At 33.2% G+C, this 25,137-nt stretch overlaps 1 protein-coding gene across 2 annotated transcripts in view; it reads left to right on the top strand.

Moving 5' to 3' along the window:
• LOC132562050 (death-associated protein kinase 1-like) overlaps positions 1–25,137 on the top strand; it is a 121,135-nt gene that overhangs the window by 8,846 nt on the left and 87,152 nt on the right. The gene's annotated exons all lie outside the window — the stretch shown is intronic.

Genomic DNA, 25,137 nt, shown 5'->3' with positions numbered 1-25,137 from the left:
TCTAGGATTTCCTGAAGGGTATTTGTAGAGGATATCTGCCATGCATGTCTGGTATACTGTTGAATAACAAATATCAAATGTTACATCACACAGGGAAATAGAATAAAGGATTTGATGATCAAATCTCCATAAAACATCAGTACATAGCTTTGATCAGTTTTCATCTCTCAAAACCCCCTCTAGTTAGTTTATTAATTAACAGATGATATTGATCAGCCAAAATGATGGTTTTGGAAACAACCTTTTGAATACCAAATGATTTGAACATGTAGTTTGTGAAATCACTAGAATCATGTTACTGTCATGAAATGGAAAGCACAACAACAGTTAAACAGTATAGTGATAAGCTGTTACCTTAGGTTTCAGGTCATCTATATAAATCTTGCAGTTCAGAATATATGGAACTGAAGCCAAGGGCAACAAGGAAATCCCTGTTAGGAGCAGTAACCCAATACTGGTCATCATCTCCCTCCTCCCTCATTCTTCCCAAAGGGATTGGTCATTTTGTAAATTCTGAGATGTTAAGTTGATATTCTTAAAGATTAGAATGAACCTCTTACACCTAGGATTTCTTATCACGAATAAAACTACCCAAGAATACACAATGTACTTCTACAATGTCAGAATTCTATACAGGATGTGGGTGGCCTGAAACGTTTACTACATATGTCAAATCACATAGGGAAAAATATAGGCAACAGACAGCATCATCACTTACATGTAATGAACAAAGAAATGTGAGCAGGTAAGTTAACTGTAATTGAGACTTGGACAAGCAGGATGACAGGCCCTTCAGAAGACCATTGGAAGGAATGAGATAACAGTTGTAAGAAAAGCAGGAGATTGATAAAACTTGATGTGCCATCTGGTGTAGAATTGCCAGGAGTGTTTTAACATAGAGTGATAGGGAGACCATAGATTTATAAAGGGCAGCCACACTTTTGGTATATAATAGCTTCAGATAGCATCTTATAGTATGAACCTCTCCTGTTATATCTCTAGAAAATCTTAAATCAGATGGCAGCTGTTCCATAGGTCCTTTACCTACATTGTTTACTTTAAATAATTCTTAATCATCAATCGCAATATTAAACCAACATGGATTGAAGATTTAAGGTTTGGCAGAATATCATTTTTCATACCAGATGCATTTTTCCACTCTTATTTAGAAAAAGGCAACACTATGTTATTTTGAGTAGAAATGGATCGCATTTCTAGAGTTTCTTATCTCGCTTTTATTATCATGAAATAATTTTGGGTAAAAGTTGGTTGAAAAATAAATGCTAAATTTCAAAGTCATTCAAGAAAAAGGTGTTAAATATATCAGCTGTGAATTTCTAAGTATTGTTTTCTATACTGGCATGGTCAGGGGAATCAGTTGTTAGGTTTGATTGATGGACTTGTTCTACAAATGTATATAAGTTACATACAAAAACAGACACCCTTGCATCAGACTAAGTCAAGTAATTCAATTACAAAATGTCTTTGTCTCTTTGGTAACTGGAGGTGATTATTCTGAGCCAGGATGTATTTCAGGCAAATATTTGTATTTTGCACTTTTATTGTCATATTTTACATAAATACAAAGGAGAATTTTTGGTTTCAAAGAATCATTGCTCAGTAATTGTTTTCCCTCTTTGTAGGAAGAATCTTAATTTCTAAACATTCTTAACTGTAACACAAATCGGAAAGGAAGCAGAAGTTTACCAGTGTGAGATATTTAAATCATTTATCATAGTAATTAGATTTAATGAAAGCAATTATGCCTATGTTGTCACAGCTACAGTCTGTCTGGATTGGGGAACAATCACCTGCTTTACTCAATTACCACATGTAAATAAAACCACTTTAGTGTGTCTGAGTTTGAAGCAAAAAAGAGGATTAGGTTTGATGACAATAAGTTTCTTGAGTTTGACTTTATTCTTTCAGAACTACAGCTTTTGTGAATTCTTGGATTTCATTGATTTTAGTCATGTTGACTTTGTAACATAGTGAACATGGAAGGCACTGTACTTGTAGCACGATATAATTTAATATACACACCGTATTTATTGCACAGACCTGCACATGATGCATTGCATGTCAAGCAGTCTAAGGTTGGAATATTTCAGAATATCTAACAGTAAAAAATCAATAAATTTCAATAAAGATATCCGGTAGGAAATGGTTACCGCATAGTAATAACAATATTCTCATTGTATTTGTTAAGACAATGTAGAGGAAGTGCAGTATAATAGACAGTATTTACGGTTATATTTTTACCTTCTTCCTGTCTTAACACGTATTAAGATGTCCTGGAACTGCAGAAATTGTTGAAAGCAATACTTGTTACATTTAATGTTTTTAGCCTATATGGACAAATCTAGTTTACTCAACAATTTATCTATCAACCTTTCCTATTTACTGATCATTTTTATAAAAGTATGCGAGAATTTATCTAAATTCTGAGTAATCATCTGTCTCCTGCTGGTCTTACTTGTTGACCAATTATGTAATATTATTTACATAGTTGACAAAGGATTCCATGGTGTGTTAGGAAAGGTTCAGCTCTAAATGCTTCGCCTAAATAGTGCCCTCAAGAAATTTTCACACAAGATTCACTTAGTTAAAGTCAAACACCAATGAAAATGGCCTTGATGACTTAAGACTTACTGCTTGGATAAAAATTAGATCATGTTAAGTTTTTCCTTTTGCATGGTCCTCATTGCCACTGGCAAAACCTTTACATAAAAGTAGCTGGCTTTGGTGTCTGGTCTTACTGATGTGAGAAGTCACTGTTTAAATGTTTATGTATTGTCTGCCCATTCAAGATAAACATTCTTGTTGATATCAAAGGGATTTTAAAATTACGTTATGTGTTTATAGACTTATTTTTGAATGACATGCTGCCATAGTTTTAAAAGTTTAGCATTTTTTCTCAGAAACATTGCTTGTTTTTACATTTGGCAACTATAACTGCTGTGAAAGATACATGTTATATTACACCTGGAGGCTTCTAACAAGTTTGAAAGCTTTACAGGTGTAAACACACTGAAGACAAGTGATAATTGTGAGGAAGTAGACCAGAGCCAGCCTTCATGAGCTAAAATGATGGACACAAACTTAGTTTCCTGTTATCTTTATTTCATCAATCAAATTGGAACCCACACGTCTGGCTTTTTAAGTTTGGAGTATTTTCAGAATTTCTTTCTCTGCTTTCACAACCAAGTCCTGGGGAGAATCTTGTATCAAATTTTTTATACAAACTGCTGAAAGTAAAATAAAAAAAAATCAATACATTGTTACTGGGTATATCTTTCATAAAACACACTGAATGGATCATTCCCATCTCAGATCTAATCTTATTGTTCATAATTGTGCATTGTCTGATTTTGGGGCTGATATGAAAAATAAATTACGGACAACAGGTAGCCATCTTGGATTTTGATAGTATAACGGTTTGTTATTACTTTAATGCTGAAGAATTGTTGAATGGATCATTCTCAAAATTCTTGGAGGTCTCTTGGTGTGTGTGGCCCATTTCGATACTGATTAAAAAAAATAAGGCCAACAGACAGCCATCTTGGTTTTTGAAAGTCATAATTATTGTTTTTTCTACAGATGTAATGGATAGATCTTTCCCTTTGGCCCCATGTTGTGCCCTTTAGGAACGGATCAGAAAAAACAAAATGACTGATTAAAAAGTGGGCTATCATGGATTTTGACATGGAAAGTACTAAATGGATCTCTTGGATTTTGACTATGAAACTTTGTTTTTGGGATTTCTTAAGAAGTACTGGATGTATTTTTCTTAAGTATCATCCCCTTGGTCCCTTGTTGTGCCCTTTATTTTTCTGAGATGTAAAACTAACAAACAAAACAGAATAAACAAACAGAAAACAAATGACAGGCAACCATCTTAGATTTGACTGTTAAAGATTTTCATCATGAATTTTCTAATTTCATATTATAAATCATTATTATTATTACAATCTTAACAGTCGGTCAACACATAAAAGGTCATTAGGGTCATCAACGGGTGAAGGACACAGAGATCCAAAAGAATATGACATCAAACGAACTAAAAGACAAATGCTAAAAATCTTAAATAGTTATCACTAAAGATTAAAATGGTGAGTCATATTCAGTAATATAGACCAACATCTTTTCAGATAACCTAGAATTTTATAAATCTGAACAGTTTCAAAAAGGGTCTTTAGACTTGTAACATTACGATGAAAAATGTCTCGAGAAGACAGAAGCTCAATGCAGTCCAATAAAAGAAATGTTTAATGGTGAATAGCTCATCACATGCTATGCACCTAGGATTATCTTCACCTTTCAACATATATGAATGAGGCAGGTATGTATGGCCCATTCGAAGACGGGCAAGGACAACCTCGTCTTGGTCTTATTAAAAAGACCCAAAACTTAATAAAGAAGAGAAAAATTAAGATCAAATTGATATCAAACATTGATGGGTGCCATTTAGATACCAGAGATATACATGTAGGTGCTAAGACAATACACATGTCCAGCAGGATTGGTCACTGCAACCTTAGAATAACAAATGCAATTTAGTGTTTGGACCAGTCTCAACTGGCATCTTTCTGGCAGGAGTCTTACACACATAAACTATCACACTGCTGTGGAAACATACAGTCTCCATTCACCTATTATGATCCATCTAATAGACTGACTGATCTAGACACCCAGTCATGCTTTATTGAATTTTCTATTTAAACGCCGAAAGTTACTGATCTAATACATTTTCAAACACATTGAAATGTTTGCATAAAGCAATTTTATATAAATTAGTAAAAGATGACTGTTTAGAGGTATGGTGTACAGCCATGTAGCTTACACATGTCTGGTATGTACCTTGTACATGTCATTCATTTTGACATAAAACAGCATAAAAAGTTTAGGTGGACTTTCACCATCACATTACTCTGTCGACAGTCTAAAGAGACAACTTCTGTGTGTTATCCCAACCCTACTTCCATATCTTAGTGTGTCAGTCTCCATTTTTTTTCTTACTAGGAACTGTTGTTATAGGCTTAGGCTTACAGCCTGCTATCTCTTCTCCTTTTCTCTGTTTACTATCTCAAACTCTAGACATTTGAGTGTCAGCCATTGTTTAAAGAGATAGCAATGGTTATACTCCATGTAATTGGTAGATTACAAGAATATTACAACCCTCTACATGTACAACAGGTTAAACTTGTCCCAGTCCTAATGTCTCTGTGAAATGAAAATTCATTACATATGATATGCAAGCATTGTATAACACCTCCTCTGGCTTGCAGATCATTTTATTATTCTATTAAGTTCATGGTTCTTGGCAGACAGTGGATTTCATAAATGGATATGAAAAAAACTCTTGTCTTTAGATTACACTGCAGTCATAGATTCGTAAATGTTCCAGGGATCCAACATTAACACTAACAAATGGATGTGCACACCCATGATCATTAGTTGTGATGAGGTTTCTAATGACCATTCTGAATGTTTCTGTCCTGGAAGCATTACTGATTATAGCAGAAAATGTTGTGGTTGTCTTTGTTAGATTAACAATTAACATATCCAAAACTAACATACAAGTAACTGGAGCATTTTGTCTGTACAACATAGTGCAAATGTTATGATTGTGCTTATAGAAATGTATATTGTTTTATAGAATTAGTGCAGGCTTGAACTTGCAGATCTGTAAACTTTTCATTTTTGCTGAAATTTGATAAAAATAAAGAAAAAAAACCAAAAAACAAAACATATTTGTTTTTGTAATTCCATGTGGGCCCTTAATGCCCATTGACTGTAGATTCAATCTTGTTAGTTCCCCACCAGTAAACAGGGGGACTCAATTTCATCTGTGTTGGTCTGTATCTGAAGCCTTGATTGTTTTTTTTTGGTGAAAAGTTTTTTATTGCTTACCATCCACTGAATGGTGATCTTAGGATGTTGATACTCTACATAGAAGTTCTTTAGAAAGTTTTATCCTAAATGTTGCTGAGTGAAATTGAAAAACTGGTTTTGCTTTTTTGCCATGTTTGGAATTCAATTTTTTCGGGTCAAAAATCTTCAGATTAAAGTATTTCATTGGTTTATCAATTCACTTAATGATAAAAGGATGCTGAAACTTCTTTTTAGTAGAGGTTCTTTAAGAATCAAACAATGATGCTGTAGATTCTGATTGTGATAATAAGTTAATTATCTAATTATCTGACACCATCTTTGATGTTATACTTGTATGTGCAATGTATTACTTGACCTGTAGAATTTAGCATCTTATTGCATTGTTGTCATAAGTCAACCAACATTTTTGCATATTTCTTGTGTTGACATTGTGTACAAATATAAACTTCTTTGTAAGTGTTGAAGAATGAAGTCAAATACCTTTGTTGATATTTGTAATAAAAACTTCAATATTGACAGAAACATTCAGCAATCACAGACAGAAATGCTTGTTGTAGAGATCTGACTGAAAGATTACACCAGGTCTGGCTAGCCGGCGGAGATGTCAAGTTCATATATCAGAAATACTTCAATTTTACTATAGATACTGTAAAATAAATTAACCCTGATCATACAAGTAATGAGCATTACATTGTGGGCATCTGGCAATCCCCCTCATTGTTGTACAAACTGATGCTATCTTACTGACATTGTTTCTATAATGAAAACGTGTCATGCAATCTTACATGCCGTACCCAGATTGTTATAATAATTACTGTCATGATTGACTGACCTCAGTGTTAAATATTCATAGAAAAATAATACAAGTTCTAAATATATAACATTAACTTACATTGGCCCCAAAATTTCTAAACCTGTCAAATTTTATTTTCATGTCAATTTTTAAGATGGTAATTGACTAAATGAAGTCAACAAGATAGGATTAACAATGAAAGTGAAATTTCAGGCTAAGCTAACATCTATTGTACAGAAGAAGTCATGTGTGATTGTGATTTCTATGACATTTAAACTGTAAAACTAACACTAGATGGGTCCTAAGTAGGCTAATATATGAACATGTATATAACTAATCCTTAAGCCTTTGGAAGCAAAGTAATTAGATCTATAGGCAGACAGGAGATCTATTTAATTTTAGGGCACCATCAGGTTCAAATGGATTGTTACCTTTGGCACATTTATAAAAACTTCATGATATTCTACAGACGCATTCTGTTATAAAACGTACCTTTTCATATGAACATGTTTTTGGATTTCAGTGAATATCAAATTATGTAAATTATTGTGAAACTGCAACAGCTGGTCAGAATGAATAAATAAGTCTTAGATTTAATGTATTGATCATTTCTTTTGTCATGTTTTGTTCCAGGCCTGTAGTTTATTTGCTAGCCATTGATCTGTCCTTACCTTCACCATTTATAATCCATGTAAAATTATCACAACTTTAGGCTGTAATTACCGTATTTACTCTGCATGACTGGCTCAAAGTCTAGGGGTGCATGGAGATATTGCAGGCTGATTTAATCCCTCTTTGTCTTGGCCATGCCAAAATCACTGGAATCACCATGGATTTAGATCAATGGGTAGAATGTTAGCAGGCGTGTCACACAGCCAGACAGACTACACAGAGAATGTTTCACTGGTTAGATGATGTGCTCGTGATATCTTGTTTGAAAAACGAACCCAAAAATCAAGAATTTTGAAAATCATCTTTATTTTGTACAGTGCTTGTATATAGTAACAGATATCTCATTACCTCAAACTTTATGTAGATATTATGTATTTAGAATTGCATACCATTCCTTGGTGATGAAAGTATTACAAATAGTGAGTCTGACTTGCTGTGGCTAAATAGCAACATGTAGATTATGAATTCTTTTGCATGCTCCATGCCTGGTTGACAGCCGGCTGTGTTGTAGGGTAATTAAACAAAACTAGCATTATCCATAACATATTAATATTTAAGAGAACTTAACTCACAGATTCATACCAGCTGTAACAAAAAGTATAATGGTTCCAGTATTGTCAGATCATACCTATCTTTAACAGCAGCTACGTTTGTATAGTTTACACTCATCATATTTATAAACAAGACCTCTGTAATGTTGAAATGATTCTGACAAGAAAATTGGACTGGGAATTGAAGAAGTTATAATAATTATTAGGGCCCTGCATCAGAGTGCTCCAGCTGGTGCATAAAGACTGTTCTGAGGACTGTCTGCCCATTATGTATTTCATGTTTCCAGAGGTTTTCTCAGAATGCCGAAGGCTGACAATCTGGTATTAAAATGGTGGTGTACTTTGATATGCTTTAATGTTGTGTTACCCTAACATTTTCAAGACCATTAGGTCAAATGTCAAAGTCAAATGTTCTTTTCTGTATTGTTACTTTCAGGTCAATCAAAACACAGTTGCATCTTGGTTGTTGCATGTTTTAACTATGCATGTTAGACTTTGTCTGTGGTTGTAAGATTAAAAATAGAATAAAAGTGTCTTAGCTATTATGTTATGCAATTTAAGTATAGATTTTGCAATCTAAGATGATACTATAGCTAAAAGCAACCTTTGCAAATTTCCTTGTCAGAGATTTATGTACTTTCATAACTTCAAGTCTCCATGGAATTTTTAAATGCTGCATTTAGACCACCTTTTTACAAACAAACTGTTTTAATCTGTTTTATCTGGTCATCATATAGGATTGATTTTCTAACAACTTTTGTTTAAATTGAATATCAGGATTCTAATTCCTGAACAGGAAAGGTAAAGCAAGTACTTGGCTGTACTGAGGTTGTGCAGTGCTGTCATGGAGAACAGTGACTAAACAGTTGTGAAACCATCCAGTTCTGTGCGGCTCTGGTGCTCTCTGGAATACATGTACTAATCATTATTGAGAAACACATAGAAATAGAGATTGTGTGTGTGATTCAGATGCATGATGTGTATATGATAAAACTAAATCATTTGAGAAAGCTAATCGCCCCACACCCAGTAGGTGTTGGCCTCAGAGTGATAACAAACATCACAAGATATACACTGATAACAAACAGAAACACTGATAATACTCCACAAACAGCACTATTTAGTGCACTGGGGCAGTGATGTCCATCTCCCAGAAATTGCATCCTTGTCATTTTTAGATATGGTCCTTTACTCTTCTCTTGATTCATATATTACATGATTAGAATGAAACGTTAATGTTTAACTTTATTCATTTTACAATAATTATCAAATAGTAAGAAATACAAAGAACATTTGTATTAGATTTGCATATTTTTCTAAAAATGTTTATGTTGAAGGTAGAACATTAATTGTCAGTTTTTCAGTTATATGGTCTCAAAGCAGTTGGATCCAGGACATGCTAGTTAAGCACCCATTGCACATGTACTGTTAAAAACATTCATCTTTGACAATAAGAACAAGCAGATGTTTGTTTAAAGTGGAACACACCATGCCATGTGAGCTGACCGGTTATTTTTGTGCATAGAACCTTTATTATCACAGAAGAGTTCCACAGCCCCCTAGGGGATTGTCATTTGTCATCAGTGGGTGGAATGACTTAACCGTCAGATAGTAGTACACGAACATGACACAATTATAGAAAAATAAGTTTTGCATTAATTTGGCCAACACTTTCACTGTATGCATGGCTAATGTTGGTTGTCAGCCTCAGGGTATTTGGGTGGTCATGATTTATTTTTAGATTACAAAGGAATGTTAATTTCGTAGTAGTAACATTAGGGTCAGTTTGGACAGGTGTATTATCTATAAATGTATGTGGTCAATTTAGAACATACATAAAAGGCTTGGAGTCATAATCTCATAATTCTTTGGTTATAGTCTGGTTAATGTGGTTAGTGGTCAGCATTGTCAGTAAGGTCAGTGGTCAAGACTTGTGGTCTGTCATAATTGTAAGTTTGACTGCCTGGTAAAATCTCTCTATATCCTATAGAGGTAAACAGGTCTCTTGTACTTGTTTATTCATATATAATTGTATTTGACTCAGGTAATCAAAGAGAACAGATGTGATTACTAAATTGCCTAGAATGAAAGCTTGCTTACTATACCGATTTGACGGTATCATTTTAATCAATGTTTTACAAATCCTTATTTACCATATACCAAGCTGATAATGATTTTGACCAAAATGAACATTTTTGTTATTTCTACTGCCAATATTCCATGTCTCAATTCATGTCTTGTGGGAATTTCTCCGCTTGTGCAATTTTTTACCTACCAGGACAGATACAATTTTGATAAATTTTGATAGAAATAAACATGAGGTATTTTATGTAATATAGAATGATAAAGTGGCCTAAACATTGTCACATAGTAACAAAGTTAATGTTATCGGTGAGATAGCAAGGGGCTACATCTTGTTAAACTACTATTTCTGAAAGCGATATCTATTCATGTCATGTGCTTAGAAATCGAGCTTGTAGTATTTCTGGCGTGAATACATCAGTGTTGTATATAAATAGTGTTATTATCTGTAAAGATTACATGTATGTATGTGAATGAATGAAAGCAGATAAGGTTCCAGTTATCATCGATGAAGAGAAGGGACAGGGATTAATGCACTCTTTATCATGAATGAGGATTGGTTTAGATGTGTCAAGATTCACATAGATCTGATTTTAAAAAGGCCATTTACCCTTGTAGTGGTGGTGACTCATAACTCCAGCTCATTACTAATATGATGGAGATTGCATCTCATTGAACCTCAACATCTACACATTATAATTACTTTACAACTTCTTCATTCATTCAAAAATTCTGTATTAGATACCGGACAGTCAGAAAAATACAAAAAATACATTTTTTCTTTATATATGTATTTTTTCAAAAGTTTTCAAAAGTTAAAAGTTTGAAATATCAACAAAAATACTCTCTTTTTTTAGGTTGTTATTGGTTTATTTATATTTTGCTTGCTTGAGGGCTTTGATGTCAAAGTTTCAAAAGCTTGTTCCAACAGCCGAGGGATGTTTGATCTTGAACTTTGAAACTGAAAGTAGAAATATGATCTATTTACCATTATGTCTTGGTTGTTTCAGTATCTGGATGAACTACAATATCAAAACTGTTATGTTGTCATCAGAGGAAAACATTAAGGTAGCAATCTTAATTTAAGACTGCCTTCCTCACAGCTGTCACATTTAGTAAGAAATTTTAATGGCTTAGAGTGGCTACCTTATATCCTGTTGTTCTAGATGAATCAGTACTGTGAAAGTGCCTGCATGAGGATGAATGCCACCTGCCAAAAAGCTATATTTAAAAGTTATATTTATATAGAATATGTAGTTGACTTGATATTTTCCATCAGCTATTTCATTTTGAATTAATTTACGCCAAGGAACTTTCCAGATTCCAGTAAAAGCTGGGGTCATAAAGAAAACGTGTACTCTTTAAGGTCAAACATTGTCAACATCATTATGGTATGTTACAGGTACTGTAGCTGTTAATAAAGTACATATACAATAGTGATGAAAAATAGTGTTTACAGCTATAGAGTTCAGTGACATGCTGGTATTTATATCATGATTCATGCTACATATCCATGTGCTATTGGTGTCTGTGTCCTTTATCTCTTTAAATGGATGTGTGGAGCAGGGTTCTCTGTCTTCACCAGTGTATTAGAGGTGTCAGGCAAGGTGTTCTTTTACAGCCTCTTTAGTTGTATAATACATGGTGATGCTGGTGAAGTCTGGGTTCATTGGTACTCTTAACTTATCATGCCTCATAAGTATAGAGATTATAGAAGATTTCATTGTGTTAAGACACATCCCCAGATAACTGCTTTTCCTGAAGACCAATAAAGCTGCACACCTACTTTGATTAGTATACATGCCTGTCTAAACCTGACTTGATGGATATTAGTTATATCAAATGATGTAACGGGTCTGTTTACTCTTGGCTCCTGCCTAAACTTCACCTGAAATGTCTGTATAACCTGAGAACATTGTACCTCAGCTAAACTGATCTAAACAGCAGTATTATGATGCTTTATCATGAATTCAGAATACTGTCTTAAGTTTTTAATATTTGCTGTATACATATATACAAAACTATGGACACAATTTGATGAAACACATCTTCTAAAATCATTAACAGTGTCAAACATGGTGACTGTTTGTGCTGTGAGAATATCTTCAAGAAAAGAGATGAGGTGAAGCATGTATGGAAGAAATCTGTTGTTGATCATTCCCCTAATTAATGTCAACATTACAAACAGCACAAACATGTATGTTGTGTTTACATTAATTTGTATGACTTGAGGGTGTGTTGTACATAAACATAATATGCTGCAGGAAACAACTGCTGGAAAACAAGTGAATTGTGTACTGTACATGAGGTACACAATATATTTAGTATCACAGTACCTTAACACTAATAAAGTAACACTTTGATTTAGGGTGTGAAATTATACCAAGTCAAAGTTTACAATATGCAATATTGTAAATGCATGGAAGGCAACTGCAGTACCAAAGGCATTACAATTTCAGGTGAATACACCAATATTCATTACAGTACCACTACTTCAGATTTAGGTTACAGCTCACTTGCAAACTGCAGCAACAAGAGATTGGTCAGCTCTACAATGTTGGATTTGTTGAAGTATAACTTGATTGATCAAGAGGACAAATATATAACAGTTAGCTCAAGTATGGAACTAGAGATCTCTGGATTCTATATGGGTGATTTACACTTGCTAGATACATTACACTTCTCCCTCTTCAACAAAGTGATTGATACAGAAGACATGAAACCAGATACTACCATTCATGGATATATTTTTGGGAAACAAATGTAAACGGGATAGGATATGTATTATGACTAGACCAGAATGTATACCTCGATCTAGAAACTCTAGAAGGATGTTTAAAAACCAATTGATTAAAGCTACATTGTATCTAGTCAATAGTATTTGTTAGCCCAATCAAGCTTTGTTATCTTGTATTAAAAGAAACATAACTTAAAATTTTGATCCTCAGTTAAAGAGAGATGGAAAAATGATTCAGCTTTTGTCAAAAAATTCAAAGGCTCATGAATACAGACTATTTCAGTGATAAGTATTAGAAGAAATTTAGTTTGCAGGATCAGTACTGTTTGATAAATGTTTCCAAACATATAGAGAGCTAATGAACATACAAGTATGATTATCACATGATGTGAAAATCTGTATCAGATTAATCTAGCCTTGAGACTGAGCAAAGTAAATAATTGGCCGGTGAAGTTTCTGTGTTTCATATTGCTGTAGGTGCTGAACACCTTACAAGTTATTACCATGTCCTGGAACCCTTGGTTAATGTGCTAACTAATCCAAAAAAAATAAATAAATTTAAATCAAGACATGCTTACATTGAAATTGATCAATCAATTTGTATGTTTTCCGTTATTTGGGAATGATTTCAAACTCTAAATATACCTTAGATATAGTATAGACTGAGAATTTTAAAATCATAAACACTTACACAAGAAATGTCCCAGAAAATCAGCAGAGGTTGTGTCTGACTGTTTAGAAGACCTAATTACACAGCAGCTTAGGTTTCTGTCTCCTTAGGAGGAGGAAGTGTGTATTTATACAGTTACTGAATGACCTAAGGTAGATCCACTTACTGTTAATGGCTAGGCGACTGCACTATTACGGAGACTTCTGGTGTATTTAGATCTTTATCACCTAACATAATCTGTGGTGTAGATTTCAGAAATTACTGAAAAATGATGAAACCAATATTTGAAAGCCTTGTCTGACTCCAATAGGATTTTAAAAAAGAAAAAGAAAAGAAAAAAATCTGCTGGCAGCATTTCAAGTTTAAAGAAAGTTACTCTTAAAAGTTTTAAGATTCTGGTTGGTTGCTGGCAAGGGCATTCATGTCACTATGGCTGATCTAGGTTATCTTTTAATCTTAATTATCTATCTTCTAAGAAGTCTGTTCAGAATTGTCATAAGGTAGTTTCTGATTTGATACACTATTTTGACCTGTATTCAGAATTACATATTGACACATTTGTTTGTGGTTTCATTTTCTTCAAAGTTTTAAGGAACTACTACAAATGTTCAGATGTAGATTTGAGAAATACAATATCAATGTTTAGGTAATGCTGAAAGTTCTAAAATTTTATCTGGCAAGATTTTAAATGGGGGAATTGCTTTAAATCACATGAGATAATTTGGGTTTATATGAGTACTAGGTCATATTTTAACTGCTTTCACCAGTCTTTCAAAGAATGCAATTTTAGGTTGTGATAATATTGACTTTGAGGTGTTACTGAATTAGGTCTGGGTTTAGAAAGATTGTGGCCAATACAAATACATAGAGGCAGAATCCCTGTTAATCAGGGAAACAGCTATCACAAAAGGGCGGAAATTCACTTGTCTAAAATCTGTAAAGCTGAGGTCAACGGTGTTTGATTGCCTTCATGTAAAATCCTGGTAATTATGTATGACATAGTATGTTTGGTGAGGGGATCAGCAAGCTTGTGTTGCCTCAAACAGATCACATTCATATAGACAAAATGGTTTGATACAGTCCCAAAGGAATTAATGTTAAAGAGATAGCTCTCTCTTCTTTGTAATTGTCTGACACATGACTTTTACCTAGTTTTCTATTTTGCAGGTCACTAGGGTAAGATAAGAAAATATGTATTTGAAATAGTTTAATGTATAACTTAAAGGCATTCCATTATAAGATTGAATATTTTTATCCAGATCGCTAACAATTTACAACTATTATTTTCAATATTTATCTGCTTAATGTATACATTATACAGTTCACCCATAAATATTTGTAGTAGCCATGCAGTAGCCAAAAGATATTAAGATAGAATGACAGTTAATTTGAAAAACAATATCATAATGATCGTTTACCTGTAGTTTTTTAGTATGAAGGTAATGCTTGCAGTAGCCCGCCTCTCACAAACAGCTGGGGTGTCTGATAAGAGGCTGATTTATACTGCATTGTACTAAGAACAGCAGCCGTAAATATTACAATATCCTTGTGTATTTGGTGTCTGTTGGTATAGCCCTAATCCTGACACTTTTCATGCCCGACTTAAAGACAGGTGAATAGCGCAATTAATGTACAGGTTATGGTATTAAATTTGTGGGATAGATATATATATGGCCCATTACAATTTGATTATTACAGCATAAAGGACATAATGCTGGAACATATCAGATAAATGATCTAAACTTCATACTGATTCTATGATTTATGATGTTTGTGACATTCTTTTTTTAAAGCACTATTCATATCATGAACTATCTATTTTCCATTTCACATTGTCATTGAATTGCACATCATCAAAATTCCAGGAGTTCCAATCACTTCAATCTTTAATCAGATTGCAAACACTTTTGTTCGATCACAACCTCTGAACGTTTGAGAATATAAATCTCAACATGGAAAATTATTCATAAGGTTGACAGTACATAGGCCATTATTTAACAAATTTATAGAAGGAAACAACAATAGATGAAATTGAATTGCTATGATTTTGTCGGTAATTGTGTTAGATGGATGGTGTGATGGTGTGAGCAGTTTGTATGTTATTGGGTAAGAGATGTTGTGTAACCTTTAATAAGCCGCCCTTTTTCTCCTTGTGAGCCAAGCATGCAGCTTATATGAGGATGAAAAAACAATCCGCTGGATGAAGAAAAAGAAAAAAAAAGTAAAAAATAGGAAACATGACAGTACACCAGTGTGAGATGGTACTGAGATTTTTATTTAGCCCACCATCATCAGATAGTGGGTTATTCAAATCGCCCTACGGTCGCTATGTAGGTTCCCCTTTTGTCCCAAGTTGTGCCCATTTTGGGACAGATCAGAACAACAAAATGGCAGACGGGCAGCCATCTTGGATTTTGACTTTGAGTGTTTGTTATTGATATTTCTTTAGAAGTGCTTGATGAATCTTTCTTGAGTTTCATATGTAATTAGGTTAGATAATGTCCTCGACCGGCCTCTTCTCGGATCAGTCAGTCTATGGCTGGTCTTGATCCCTTCAGATCAGTTAGGCTGCATGGCAATTGCTCAGTCTTGTTGACACTCCCTTGGATCAGTGCCAAACCTTCTTAGTATGAATTTCAATTTTACTTGTCTTTTGTGTCTTCTAATAAAGAATCTGGAAACTCAAACTTTTATATAATATATTTATCTGTGGGGAAGAATCATTCTCAGGGGTTCAATATAAAAATCATATTGCTGTAAAATGTATTTAATGTCTTGCCTTAAGTTTAAAGAAATCATATCTAGTAACTGTTGTGACAATCCCTAGAATATCCCACAGAGAGACATTAGATCAATTAGATTCTTTATCTGAATTTTGTCTTATAAAGTCCTCAACATGTGTAAGATGTTTGGGTGAGTTCCAGGAGAGAAGCCCGGAGATAGAAACTCTACTTTCTTGTATGATCTGATGTATTAGACCCATGGAGATTTTAACAAATGCATATACATATTTATGATGTGTAATTTCAAGGTCTCACCTTGAACTTCAAGTGATCTGTGTAGTGTTGTATCTTAAATGGATCGAGACAGGATTGGTGTAGAAGGTTTATGGGCTGATAGCCTGGGTATTCACACAAAAGTTGACTGAACATCTGTGAAATTTCTGTCGTGTATCAGAGTTTTTTAATTGAAACACCTATTAACTTGTTGACGGAAACTGACTTTATTTATAAACTAGTTTAGGAAGTCATGAAGTGGTAAAAATTTAACAGCAGTCATTTTCATGTTTCCTCAACCTGTACTTTCATTAAGAAATTGATTTGTCATTTTCTTAAAGGTGTTTTTCATTAGAGGATAATTGTATTCTTTTTAATTATGATTAAGATGTGGAAATTAAAAAAAACTAGTTATTGAATTCAGAATATTTGCTAAAAATGAAAATTTTCATATTATAGATCTTAAGTTAATGGGCTAAGCTGATTGATTTTATATAATTAATGATGAAACAATAGATGTATGAGAAATTTATTAATGAATGATCAGTTATATACACAGAACAGGATGGTCATGGAGATACAGTACACTGCATATCCACCATAGAGGGACCTGTTTATCATATTGTACATGTGCTGATACTGCATATTACTTGTACTAGTAAAAGACATGCAATGCATTTTATCATCACGCACAAAGCATGTTATCATGACACAAGTAAATGATGAAGGCATGCTATCCTTGTATCTTCAGGCACAATTAATATTGCATGATGCTGCTCTTTGAAAATGTTGAGAATATAGAATATCCATCATTTCATTCAACAAATATCTGGTATGCTGAATGGGCAGATGTTCTCATTATATCGACTGCACACTACAAAACATGCCAGGACAGATATTTTTATCATATTGCATTTTTGTGGTAGGTTTTTACATCACAGATTCATTTCATACTAACTTATCCCAAAGGCAGTACAGCTGAAGACCATCATAGCACACTGTTTTGATTCCACACAAAGGAGTTATGGTACTAAAGTACAAACCAGTATAAAATAAACCAAATGTATGAGATTACAATCAATAACAAAGTATACATAATTGTGTACAACAAAAACATTGTACTGTACGGAGATGGCCAACTTTGGTCATCCCTGCTCAGGCCATTATACTACTCGTGTATAACCTACTGTCAGCTGTTGCTATCAAGATAAGTATCATGGTATTATTACAGGTAGCTACAGTGAATATTAATGTTTTCACAAGATTTCATTTAGTGATATTCATTAACTTAAATGGAGATTTATATTAAAGCACCTGCACGCAAAGAGTAGGTATGTTTCATATAGGGAAAGTGAAAGTACCCACAAGAGTAAAGGTCCCTTTCATTCTGAAGTTGTGAATGATGCTGTCTGAGTTATTGAGTCACCACTGCTAACAGATGTACAATGACATGAAAGAGAAGTAGAGCCCCTCTACACCTGGCTGACGGTATTCCTGGTGGAGTTATATATATTACTCAGCCATCTGGCAGCTTTCCTTAGCTCTTCCTTTCCTTGATGTTTGTAAGGGTGTGGACCTAGGGACTAGTATGTGTATACATAAATACCGATCCCTGTCTCTTTGTGAGTTTATCAAGGCTCCCTACTGTCTCTACAATAATCCTTCTATTTTGTACTTCTGAACTTCACACAGATTATATATCTTATAGGATTCTGGAAGTATACACTCCAACCGTCCCTATAACTATAACAATAATGTGGGAGGGACACTCCTAATTTTTGAAAAAGTATATTTTTTTTAATTATTGATATATTCAAACTTGTAATTAATCCTACAGAAAGTACAGTTACAAATTTGAAGTTTTAAGATATTGGTTTTTGAAAGGAGATATTAATTTTGAACAATTTTAACTCTTTCATGCAAAAGTTGGCATCTGTGTGGAATCTTTTATGCTGTAAAGATATGAGATTCATAATAAACTATGATGTGCTAAGTTTCTACAATAAAGAAATTTAGCATTTTATGTTCTTTTCAATAATGAATTTGTCATAAGATGAATCAATAAATTTGTACTATTACCTGCATGTCTACAACATACATGTATATAGCGTGACATAAATCACAGATAAACTGGAAAGTTTATAGTGTTTTAAATTGAAATTGTGACAATAGATTGTTAAACAATATTAAATAATTATCTGGATCATATTTGGTCTGAGAGATAATTTGGCAGGGTATCTATTGTCCTGAATTCTATAGTAAGTCTTGGAGAAGATGTCTACCTTTTTTAAATTGCCTAAATTTTACACCTAAGTTTGGTTATCTTCTGGTACATAAAATGTATATAATTGATGTAAGATATACATATGGCAGGGGCGTGATAACTTAACATAGAAAATATGCACTGGACTAACATAATGTATAATGTGAGTACAGTGTATATTGTATAGGGGTCTATGATACCTATTGATATCCTATATCTGTGTATTTTGTATAGGTACTACCTATTGTACAAATGACGATTACCTAGAATTAACTGAATTAATTATGGTAAATACTGCATGTCATGCATATAATAGGCAGATTATCTAGATATCAATCAGATGGTCAAATTAATTAGTGTTATGTAAGACTATGTATTCAAACATTTAAAATGTGTGTCCTACCTTAAGCTAGGTTTAGACAATTGTCAACATTTAACGTATCAAATATACCATCATCAACAAAGTTGATTTAATGCTAGCTGTGATTACAATGTCCACCTCTATTGAAGCTTGGAAAAAACCATATAGTAACCTTGAGTGCTTATTTGGTTGAGTAATATTGCAACAATATGTTGTTTTTTCTGTTTTTTTGTTTTGTTTTTGTTCAAGATTGTTGTACAAATTAGTCCAAGGTGTGAGGATTTCAGTTGACAAGAGACATGATAAGCATGACTACCAGTTTCTATCCCTTATCTACATGAGGCTGTGTAGTTTTACACTTCTGATACTATAGTGTATAGTAACATCAGCTGAAATCTAAATCTTACCTCTGCATTCACACTGGTCAAGGTCACACCATTTGTTATCTAATTTGATGCCTAGATCAATATCCTTAAATTACCATGACTTATTAGCACATTGAGTTGACTATAAAGTAAACAAAAGATTGACCAAGTTTTGATTTGACAAGTCTATAACAAGTTAATAAATCGTGAAATATTACAAGAGTTCAAAGCACATTGTAATCACCAGGTAATTCATCATGACCAACGTAATGAAAAATTTAGCATGCATGACTGTATAGGTATTAGCTCTGTTGACAGCCGGTAGCATGAAGTTATGTTTGGAGTTAGTACATTGTATGTTGAACATTAAATGTCAAATACTGCAAGAAAGTTTACTGATGCATGTAAGCAATTAGTGTGTTGACCCAGAGAGGTAATCAGAGCTAAGAGTTAGAGCTGAACAGCTGAGTATAAAGATTTATCAAGAAAATATATACCAGGGCCAAACACATTTACTTCTGCCTTTATCCAGCAATAAGCCAGCGTCTGGGATTCAGGAGATGTGACAAAAATGGTGTATTATTGTCCTGCAATAAACCCACCTCCAAAGTATGTGTTAATTAGCGCCATTGGTCTTGTTTGTGACTGAATACCGTATGCTATAGTTAGAATATAGCTGTGATGCAAATTGCATCTCTCTAGACAAAAGAAAAAAAATTCAAATTGTGCCCGATTTGCAATTATGAGAATCTTGAAGTTTGCATCTTGTTTGATAGATTTTGACCATTAAAAGTTATGTATATCTGTCTTTATTCTGTCTTTTTGTGACAATTAAGTAATTGGTGGAGTAAAGTATTATTATATTTTGCTTCATTATTGAATTAAATCAACAATTATTAGATACCACATTCTTGTTTATTTCTCCATGAATGTTCAAGAAAGAAAAAGAATCAAATGAGGAGAGGGTTGGGGTGAGTTAAGTGAAAATTAACAAATATTGGAACAATGCTTTCCTGCTGTCAATGGATGCCTTTTAATAGAGTTTTCTGTACAGGGTATATATCTATCACTAGCCTATATAGCACTCCCATAGTGATAACTAGTGTAATCAAAAACTATCTTCCACAGTATCGCTAACACTGGTTCTAGATCTGTCTTGGTAGATCAGTAGGAGACTGGCAGGCCAATTAATTTTATAGGTCTAACCCAACGGAGCCAAATCAAGGATGATACCCCAATAATTGATTGTCCTGTACAACACACAGCATGAACAGACAGAATTAATATGCAATACAAGTTCTGTAAAACCTTGGTAGTGCAAGATAAGGAAGTTACAGATATGTTTTTCTGGTCAGGAAATTATGATCATTGATTTTCAGGAAAAACGCTAGTAACATTTGAATGTCATTGGCTGTTTGCAGAAGATTATCTGAACGGAATACAGTTTTGTAGCTTGTTACATCAGTGTCTGTGAAGTAAGATTACAAATATATATTTCACATTTGTTGAACAAATTATAATAACTTCTTGTTGGCACAATGGAAGCTCAGGAATGGTCATATTGTGGAAGGAAACTCTACCTGTGGTATCTGGTGAAAACCAGGGTGGTCAGGCTTGTGAATATCCATACCATGTTTTCCTATCCATTAAGATTGCAGTACCAAAACATCTTTGTATATTTAGTCACCTTATTGACATCAATTTCAGTTTTCAGAATTTCAATTTGCATTCCACTAATTATGCTGTCTTTGCTTTTCAAGTTAAGCTAATTTCCTCTTCACAACATCTTTTTGCTGGACATATGACAATAAGTACTGTTTAATGGGATATTTTCACCCCATGCTATTTTCACCCATATACCATTATACATGAATTTGCCCCATGTTCATTTCACTCTCTGAGAGTCATGTAACAAGGTTATATACATGGAACAATTTTTTACCTCCATCTTCAATCTGGCCTCCTTGTTTATGGACGAAAAAGTAGGCAAAAATCAAGAAATGGTTAAAAAGAAGGGAAAATACGTCCTGAGAGTATTTGCAAAAGAACGAGGATAGTACTGTAGAAATGACAAGCATTATAACTGAGAGTTAATTATAAGGTATTGTTTAGGTTATAGAAGAAATTTTGAGGAGATATAATGTATGATAAAAGCATTGCAGTGAGATTCTTTGGGCATCTCAATGCATTTTGTACATCCGTCTGTGTAAAGCAAAAATAAGGATTACATTTTAGTTTTGTTGATGAAGGAATCTTCGTTTCCTGGCAGTAATTGTTTTACTGAGGTAGCATTGATATGTTACAGTATTGTGTATAAAATTTGGTAAGAATTTTGTAAGAGTTTGTCACAAATAGCTGGCACTGTAAAACTTTGAAGGAAGAAACCAATGTAAGCACCTATGTCAAATGAAATCAGTGTTCCACTTAGTGCTAATGGATGGTGTAGTTGCTGCGGTCTGTATTTGATTTGTAGTTATTTGTGCTGTACATCTGGCTTTTGTTACCTTTTCTTTCACTTGTATTTTTAGAATTTATGTTTCCCTACTAAATAAAAAAGACCCTAGCATCACTTTCACACTACATCACAACGAGTTTAATTGGTCAATTTGAATTCTCTTTGATGAAAACTTTCCACGGTCACAGTACCATACATCATTTCTATAATATTTATTTATCTGAAGATAGAAGATTATGGTTATTTCAAGATTTAAAATTACGCCTCTCACTCAGATTTGATTAATATCATAAATTGAGTCTTTTGAAGTTTCCAAATCTAAAATATGAAAACTACTTGATAAAAAGTTTGTAGGTAATCAGATTTAGTTTTGATTGGATGACCTATTTGAAATACACACTAAGTACCTATATATTATGTAAAGTCAGGTTTTGTACCTGATCCATGCCCAATTAATCCACACAGGGCACTCTTGATATTTTTAACTTCTAGATGGTGTACATTTTTGTGCCAGTTGAAGTATGAAGAGCTATTCTGAGGTCAAGTGTATAAGGAACTTTGCACTCTATGTTGAGATCAGATATATAGGTCACGCTTAATTGATAGGGTTACCTTAAGGACTGTTAAATGCTTGTTAATGTGTTGTAATATATCATTAAATTTTTTTACATGAATTCAAGGATTTTAAGTCAATTATGAACTCTATTGTATTTGTATGTTCAGAGTTTTTAGTCTTTACGGAAGACAGAGAAATAAATGTATGTGAGGTGATGACATAAGCAAACAGAAGAATAAACCTTACCTGTATAAGGCTAGGACATTGCCACTGTGGTACAGTAAAGGCTATTATATTTCAGTGAAAAAACAGGTCACACCCAATACAGGAGATCAAAGCAGAGGTTGTGGGATTTTATTACTCTTTCATACTCTACTGCACAGTTTTCTACCAAGGTGCAAAAGAGATTGTAAATTACAAAGTCTTAAGGAAAAACCAATATAAAATGATCTGTGATTTCAATATAACCTAGGTAGGGGGTTTAATGCACCTCAAGGTTCACAAACTTTTACATGAACTTATAACTTAGGTAAACATCTAAAGTGTTGAGCTTACTAATTTCAAACTGTTTAGTTTGATTTAGGATAGCGATGAATAGCAGTCAAGTAAATTGTGGATTTTCTGGCATATCTTCTTTGTAATTAATTTAACACTTAAGCAAATATCTAAACCAAGTTGTACTTCAAATGTGAACATTTCTTTTATGGAATAAATGAATGATCAGTTATATTAGCTATTAGCAGCCAATATAGTGACTTTATTGAGATTACCTTTAGATATTTGATGTTTAATCAAATTACTTGTAGATTTGAAAAAATAAATTAAGAAAAAACAAAAACAAAACAACAGAAAGTAGAGATAATTGAATAAATAAACTGATATTCATAAGTTTTTGTTGTTAATTTATTCTTCAATACTTTCAAAAAAGTGTTCATATTTCTTGCTAATAACGAGAAGAAAAAAGGAAAACTGGATGTAAAAGACATTTGCATAATTTTGAATGGTCAGACAATTAGCACCTGCTAGACAAATTCCAACAATATTCCAATGTCTTTGTTAAGTTTGGGGTTTCGCATGCTGAACTTGCCAAGATGTAGTATGATTAATGTTAAAAGGAGAACAGAAAATTGTATAGGCTGAGTACCACAAGTTCTGTCAGTCTATTGTCAACTTTGGAATTTTTTGTCAGAAGTAGTATTGACTGTCTAAAATTGAAGATATTTTGTAAGTAGTTGAGTCTCCTGTAACTTAATTTTGTTTCAGTAAATTTTTGACTTTAATATGAAAATATAATGGGTACTTAATTTACAGGCTTTGATCCTTAACAAATCTTACTGATCCATAAACTAATTGATCAAAGCCAATATAATATTTGACCCATAGAGTTTATCATGCATAGTCTAGTTACCAAGGTTCCTGAGAAAATAACCTGGCTTTTATTGCAAAGTTTTATGTTGTATGTATTGTGGTTTTCTTATTAACAAACTCCAGATTATGTTGAACTTAGTGTATATACCATGTAAGTGCTAAAATTGATAACGACTGGGTAAACATATAAAAAAAGTAGGTCACCTTTTAAAGCTTGACACTTCAATTTCTTGTTAAGTAGCATAGAAAATTGCTGTAAAATTCATAGGATTAACTGGTGCATTGTGTCAGATGGATTTTATGGGAGATATAATTATTTTCTTATATTTTTGAAAAGATGGTCACACATTTGATTTATGATATACTCCCCATAAAAATTAAATCGATTGAAACTGAAAAATTTACAGGTTGTGTTACATTCCAGCATGTTATAAGGTGTTAGGATGAATCTGTCAAGTATATCCCTAGGATAATGATATTGGATGGCTTAGTAACAGGCACTGGCTCAACCACATATAATTCAGTTTAAACTAAGGTAGTAAACTGTACAGGTAGGAATTCACCCAGGTACGCTGTTCTGTTCAAATAAAAGGTCAGAATATATAAACTTGAAGAAAGACGATCCAAACACACATACAAATCAATATATACATTGTAACAACATTCCAGATTTAATGCTTTATACATAAGATATATTCTCAGTACAGTGAAAGTTTTGATATTTTTTGACAACCATACTGCACTGTCAATTTTGTATGCTTTCAATAGTTCAATAGTTATCATACATATTTCACAGAATATCACATATGTTAGATAATACTCCATAGAGTATTTGAGGTAATTACAAGAAGGATAATTCTATGTGATTGTGTGTTATGAATGAGAACGCCAGCTCATAATCTGGCATGGTTTGACATCATATAAGCAACAATTCTTTCATTCAAAATAAATTTCTTTAATAAGTGTCTTCCACAACTTAACTCATCAAACTAATATTAAATCTCTTATTTGATTTGAAGTATGTATGTATATATATAGGTTGAAGATTAGAATTTGTAATACTTTGATCTGGTTCATCAACTGATTATTATCAACGCCAACTAAACTTTGGAAATTTACAATTTCATTAGCAGATTCCCCAAAGAGGCCCAGATTATTTTTATGACTGGACAATCAATTTGGACATGAAATTAACCTCTAAAGATACAGCAACATTTCCATGTAGTATCAAAGCGATGAAGTCTAATTTTGATTGAGCTAAAACTTTTCAAAATTCATCTAGATTTAGCATCTTTAAACACAAGCATGACTATGGTGTTTGGGTAGACATTAGCGAAAATAACTAAACTCATGAAGTCAAAAGCTTGATTGGG

The sequence above is a fragment of the Ylistrum balloti genome, unplaced genomic scaffold (assembly GCF_031769215.1).
Source record: "Ylistrum balloti isolate Yb309-2 unplaced genomic scaffold, AGI_CSIRO_Ybal_v1 Utg371338, whole genome shotgun sequence".
Classification (NCBI taxonomy): Eukaryota; Metazoa; Mollusca; class Bivalvia; order Pectinida; family Pectinidae; genus Ylistrum; species Ylistrum balloti.
The sequence above is the reverse complement of the archived record's forward strand: the minus strand, read 5'-3'. Positions and strand labels throughout refer to the sequence as shown.